This window comes from Rutidosis leptorrhynchoides, chromosome 1, assembly GCF_046630445.1.
Source record: "Rutidosis leptorrhynchoides isolate AG116_Rl617_1_P2 chromosome 1, CSIRO_AGI_Rlap_v1, whole genome shotgun sequence".
In the NCBI taxonomy this organism is placed as follows: Eukaryota; Viridiplantae; Streptophyta; class Magnoliopsida; order Asterales; family Asteraceae; genus Rutidosis; species Rutidosis leptorrhynchoides.
In genome coordinates, this window is record NC_092333.1 from 708,766,501 (window position 1) to 708,772,500 (window position 6,000).

Sequence of the window (6,000 nt, forward strand, 5' to 3'; positions counted from 1 at the left end):
TCGCGCCCACCAGTCCATATCCTATGTACTGGCAGCTACTAGTTACCAAAGCTAAGGGATTTTCGGTTTAACTCAGTGTAGAATTTTGTATGTACTTGTGTCTTATTGCGTTTAAAATAAATTGCATGTATTCTCAGCCCAAAAATATTTAAAGTATTTAAAAAGGGAGACTATAACTCACAGTTCAATATTGCGATTCAATATTGTAGGAAAATTGCGTAGACGTAATGATGGTAGACGACTGTATGGTTGGCCTTGGATTCAAGAACAATACCCCGAATAATACCTAATATTTCCTTAGCTTAAAGCGGTTTGAAACCCGAATTAAAAACACCCTCGTATATACCTTATTATTATTAAACTTAAATTTAAAATTATAATTATAATATAAATATAAATATTGAGAGTTTAATTTGAAAGAGTTCGTCGAACAAACTGCGTATTTATATTACTTTTCGATTTACTGTAGCTCATGCGATCGCATGAGTTTTCAGTGTCTTTGCCATGCGATCGCATGGCCGCCTTTTCCGTTTTTGTTTGCTAGTTCGTCGACATCAAATAGTGTTACTGTAGCAAATAGTGTTTACTGTAACAAATAGTGTTTTACTGTAGCAAATAGTGTTTACTGTAGCAAATAGTGTTTACTGTAGCAAATCACTGTAGCACTGTAGCAATGTAGCAAATACGGTTTCACTGTAGCAAAATACGGTTTTCACTGTAGCACTGTAGCAAATACGGTTTCACTGTAGCAAATAGTGTTTTACTGTAGCAAATAGTGTTTTACTGTAGCAAAGTAATTTTTACTGTAGCAACTAGGGTTTTACTGTAGGAAAGTCGTTTTTACTTGTACATATATATATATATACATACATATAATTGTTCATGAATCGTTGAGAGTAGTCAAAGGTAATTGTATATATGAAACAGTTCTAAAATTTTGAGACTCACTCTAACAGACTTTGTTTAACGTGCCAAAATAATAAATCGTATAGAGAATTGGTTTAAATTAGTCGAAATTTTTCGGGTCATCACATGAGTACATGATAGGGTTTTAATGAACAAATATAATGGTTTTTCGGAGACACTTTAAGCCGATGAGTAATGAAGTTGATGGTAGGTTTTCTGCTAATGTGATAGGATATAAACGGTTCTCCGGTAACGATGACGAAAGGTAGCCTTATATATCATGGTTATAATAAAGTTAATCCGAATGAAAAGTCGAAGTTGACTTGCGGAAGCTGTGACAAAATTGGCTAATTTGGAAAGGAATTGCAAAGTTATTTTTGGTAATAACAACACCAAAGGAGTTAGCACAGATACGTGTTAAACGTTTACTCAGGTTCCGAGAGTTTTTCAGGTGCATAACTATATGCATAAATCTTTTCTTCCGTAAATGAAGTGCAGTTGGTTCATCCTCTCGATTGAGGTGTTTTCAAGAATCATGAAAGGTTTGAACGCAGATTGTAATCGTCAAGATACAAATGAGGTTTAGGATGAAATCAAGTGGCAAACTTGAGGAATTGTTTAGTTTCATATATTATAATCAATATTTTAATTCATTTTAATTGTCCAATGTTATTAGTCCACAGTAGATAGTCCATAGTTGACAGTCCAATAATTCATATATAGTTTAATATATAATATTCGAATTAATTAATATGTATCGTGACCCGTGTACATGTCTCAGACTCGATCACAACTCAAATTATATATATTATTGTAGAATTAACCTCAACCCTATATAGAGAACTCGTTCATTACTGCATATAGAGTGTCTATGGTTATTCCAAATAATATATATAAATGCGTCGATATGATATGTCAAAACCTTGTATACGTGTCCCGATATTTAAAGTGCGTAAAATAAATAACAGAAATTAAATAACGATAAATAAAGTGCGTAAAGTAAATAACAGAAATTAAATGACGATAAATAAAATTGCGAGAATGTAAATTGCGATAAATAAACTGCGATAAATAAAATGTAATCAGTTAGCTAGGAACAGTTAACTAGGATTTTGTTAGCGTGGATTCTTAACAAAATTTTCTCATGGTTAATTTGTTTGTTTCTAACAAATTTTTATTTTTGTCCAATGTTTTCTTCATTATGCCACTTGTTGGATTCTGATAGATCAAAATCCAAATATGAAATTGAATGAAAAGGGTTATTCTGCGGTGAACGGATATGTATATCGGTGGTTGTAAGTAGGATATTAAATGACCGTTGAATCAGATTCGAAGAGTGTACAGTGTAACTTATTAATGTGAAATCTAAATATTCCTCGGGTATTACCTACCCGTTAAAATATTTTCACCATTAACAGTTTGTACAAAAGAATTTTTAATTACAATCTTTATGAAAACATACTTAAATATATATTTTCTTCAGATGTAATTATAGATTTAATGAGTTAATATAGTATTAATCTCATTTGATTTACCGTTAGAACTAAGATACATAATCTAAAAAACATTAGAGATTACATAATCGCCATGTCGAACGAAGATAAAATAGATAGAACGATACGTAGAACGATGATCATGCTCATGGTACAGAATGTGATATTGAGGCAAGGATTGTTGATGATACAGGTGCTGTTACTGATGGTACCGTTGGTGTCGGTGATGTTGCTGAAGCTGGTAAGTTTTGCACCATGTTCTCCAAATTGATTACTCGAGCGCGAAGCTCGTTGACTTCTTCGATTACTCCGGGATGATTGTCGGTCGGAAAGAGCGGATGAATAAGGTTTAGAATCTGAGTTATGATATAGTCGTGGCGAGATATTCGGGAAATGAGGGTGAAAATGGTGTTACGAACAGGTTCGCTGGTAAGTGCTTCAGGTTCTTCTCTAAAAGGTGAATTCGGTTAGTGGAAGGGATCGCCTTCTGCGTGTCTCCATTAATTAAGTCGACTACGAATCCATCAGATGAATTGGGGATGGATGATTGGTTGATTTATTCTGGTGACGTTGCTTCCGGAGCTTAGATGATTATCCATTCGGAATAACTGTCGGGATAACTATCGGAATAGCTGCCGGAATCCGAGGGACTCGAACTAGTTGAAGGATTCATCTCGTACGATCAGATGAAGGATTTTCGATAAGAAATAGATTATAGGATGTAGATTAGTATCCTACAATACATAATTTACATATGCATATATAATACTAAAATCTCATAAGTTACGGAGGAATCTACGGAAGCTGTCAGGTAAAGGTAATAGTAACAGATACGCTAAGATATGAATTAGCAGATATGCCAAGATATGAATTTTTCTATACACTATTAATGTAATCAATGAAGTAAGATGTGTCTAGACTAAGAATGATAAGCAGGTAATTTCCTAAGGATGATAAGCAGATGATTTTCGACACGAAATGATAAGAAAAACTTTTGACATGCAGGCACGGTCGAAGTCCAGACTCACTAATGCATCCTAACAACTATCAGTTAGACACACTAATTTAAGACATGGTTCGCTAAGACCACCGCTCTGATACCAACTGAAACGCCCCGTCCTAATCCATCCGGACGAAGTCCATATCGATTATAAATGATTCATAATAGTTGATTTCATCGCGAGGTACTTGACCTCTAAATGATACATTTTACAAACATTGCATTCGTTTTTAAAAGACAAACTTTCATTTCATTGAAAGCTGACAGGTATGCATACCATTTCATAATATTCAACTATAAATGACCTAATCCGTCATTTGCTTAATAATAATCTCTAATGAACTTCAACGACTCGAATGCAACGTCTTTTGAAATATGTCATGAATGACTCCAAGTAATATCCTTAAAATGAGCTAATGCACAGCGGAAGATTTCTTTCAAACCTGAGAATAAACATGCTTTCAAATGTCAACCAAAAGGTTGGTGAGTTCATTAGTTTATAGTAATCATTTCATTTTCATCATTTTAATAGACCACAAGATTTTAAATATTATAAAACGTGCAGAAGTCCCATTCCAACTGCACAAAAAAATATCTTTCATATGAAGAACACCTGGTGAGGATTCAAAATATAATAGTAACCATCTGTGCCGGTCTCTCACCCCACGGCTGAATACATGTACCTTCAAAATATAGAACCTTTGTGCCGGTCTTTACACCCCACGGTTGAACACATGTTTATAAAATATAGGCCAACCGGTGCCAAAATGTCATAAATAATAAACCATCCACTCGGCTCGAGAGCTCATACACTCTAACGGAAATCGGGGGCTAATGCGTGTCATAATAATCAACCCCAATCCCAGATAATTCTATCATAGAATGCAGTTAAAGTACTTGTGTCTATTGCGTCAAACATTTATAAATGCGCATGTATTCTCAGTCCCGAAAATGTAAAGAGTAAAAAGGGAATCAAATGAAACTCACCTAATGTATTTTGTAGTAAAAATACATAGAACGACATTGAATAAGTATAGGGTTGACCTCGGATTCACGAACCTATATCATTTGTATATATATTAATACACATAATCGTAGTCAAATAAGTTTATCTATCATATTATTAATAATCATACTTGTTATATTATGTGTTATATAAATACATTTAATATACTTACATTATATATTTTATATCACTAATATTCATTATAACATTTTGATAATTCCAATTTATATTAAGGTTTATGTATAAATAACAAAATATATGTGCCAGCTCCCATAGTGTGACGGGCGGTGTGTACAAGGCCCGGGAACGGATTCACCGCCGTATGGCCTTTGTCATTTGATCCAATAGTGTTCCATTAGATAGGAATAGATTTGATATATTTCATCTCTTCAACAAGTTTAGTAATGAGCATAACGGCCCTATTGTTCCGATGGAGAGAGGAACCTATGATTAGCTTTTCGGGAAATTTCCAAACGAACAATTTCAACGAAATCTTTCAGGGCTGTTGTAATTCTATGCTACCAGCGGGAATTCGAGTCTCACCAGGTTAAATAGGACTAGAATTGCGGAATTTCTACGTGAATCAAGATCTATAAAAGGAAGTTTTCCAATCACTGACGATACATTCCGTACCTTGCGAAAAAACCGATCCTTATCATTTGATTGAATAGTTGACCCAGCCCCTTGTTATTGGTTCACAGTCAATAACATCTTCACCATCTAAAGTAACAATGAGTCGAGTAGTCTATTTTATATCATAAAGGATTCCTCTTCTAAAAAAAAAAATCCTTTTTTGTAAGTAGAAGTTATTTAAAACTCTTATGTTAATCAATCAATCGAGTAATATGCATGAAGCCGTCAACTATTTTACGGAATGCGTGACTTGAAAAAAAAGAAGGGATAACAAAAAGAAGTGGTAATGGGAGCAAAACCTGCTTGATTTAGATCGGGAAAATCGTGTGGTTTTATGAAACCATGTGCTATGGCTCAATCCGTAGTCAATCCTAATTTCCGGTAGATATATATTTATCATTGATTGATTAGTAGGAGGCTAATTGTAACCATATACATATAAAATGACAGCAATGGAATGCCAATCCCCGGCCCTTCTCCGACCCTTACTGCCCAACCTGAGAGCGGACAGCTAATGCGTTCCACTTATTGAATACGTTGTTGACAATGTTTACAATGAAACTTAGCATTAGCATTTTTCAAACTTTATATGAAAAGTTCTTAATGTTAATTGAGTGCCCGGTTCTCCAATCGATTGACCTGCAATAATACCTACAGCTTCTCCCAATTCCACCAAGCCATTTTTTATTAACATAATGACACCGAGCCCTTATTGCAGCCCATGCTACTGAATCAGCTTCTTTATTTTTTGTGCAAAAGCTTCTAATTCTGCGAATTGTGCCAGTTCCAATTTTAATTTACCGGCTACTTGTTGAACCACAAGAATCCTTAGTTAGAATTAGAATGGGATTCCAACTCAGCACCTTTTGAGTGAGATTTTTATGTAAGAACTATAGCATTTCGTAATTTATTGGAAAATCCACTTTGATTCTCTATCAACCAATAATGTGGGACCATTAACA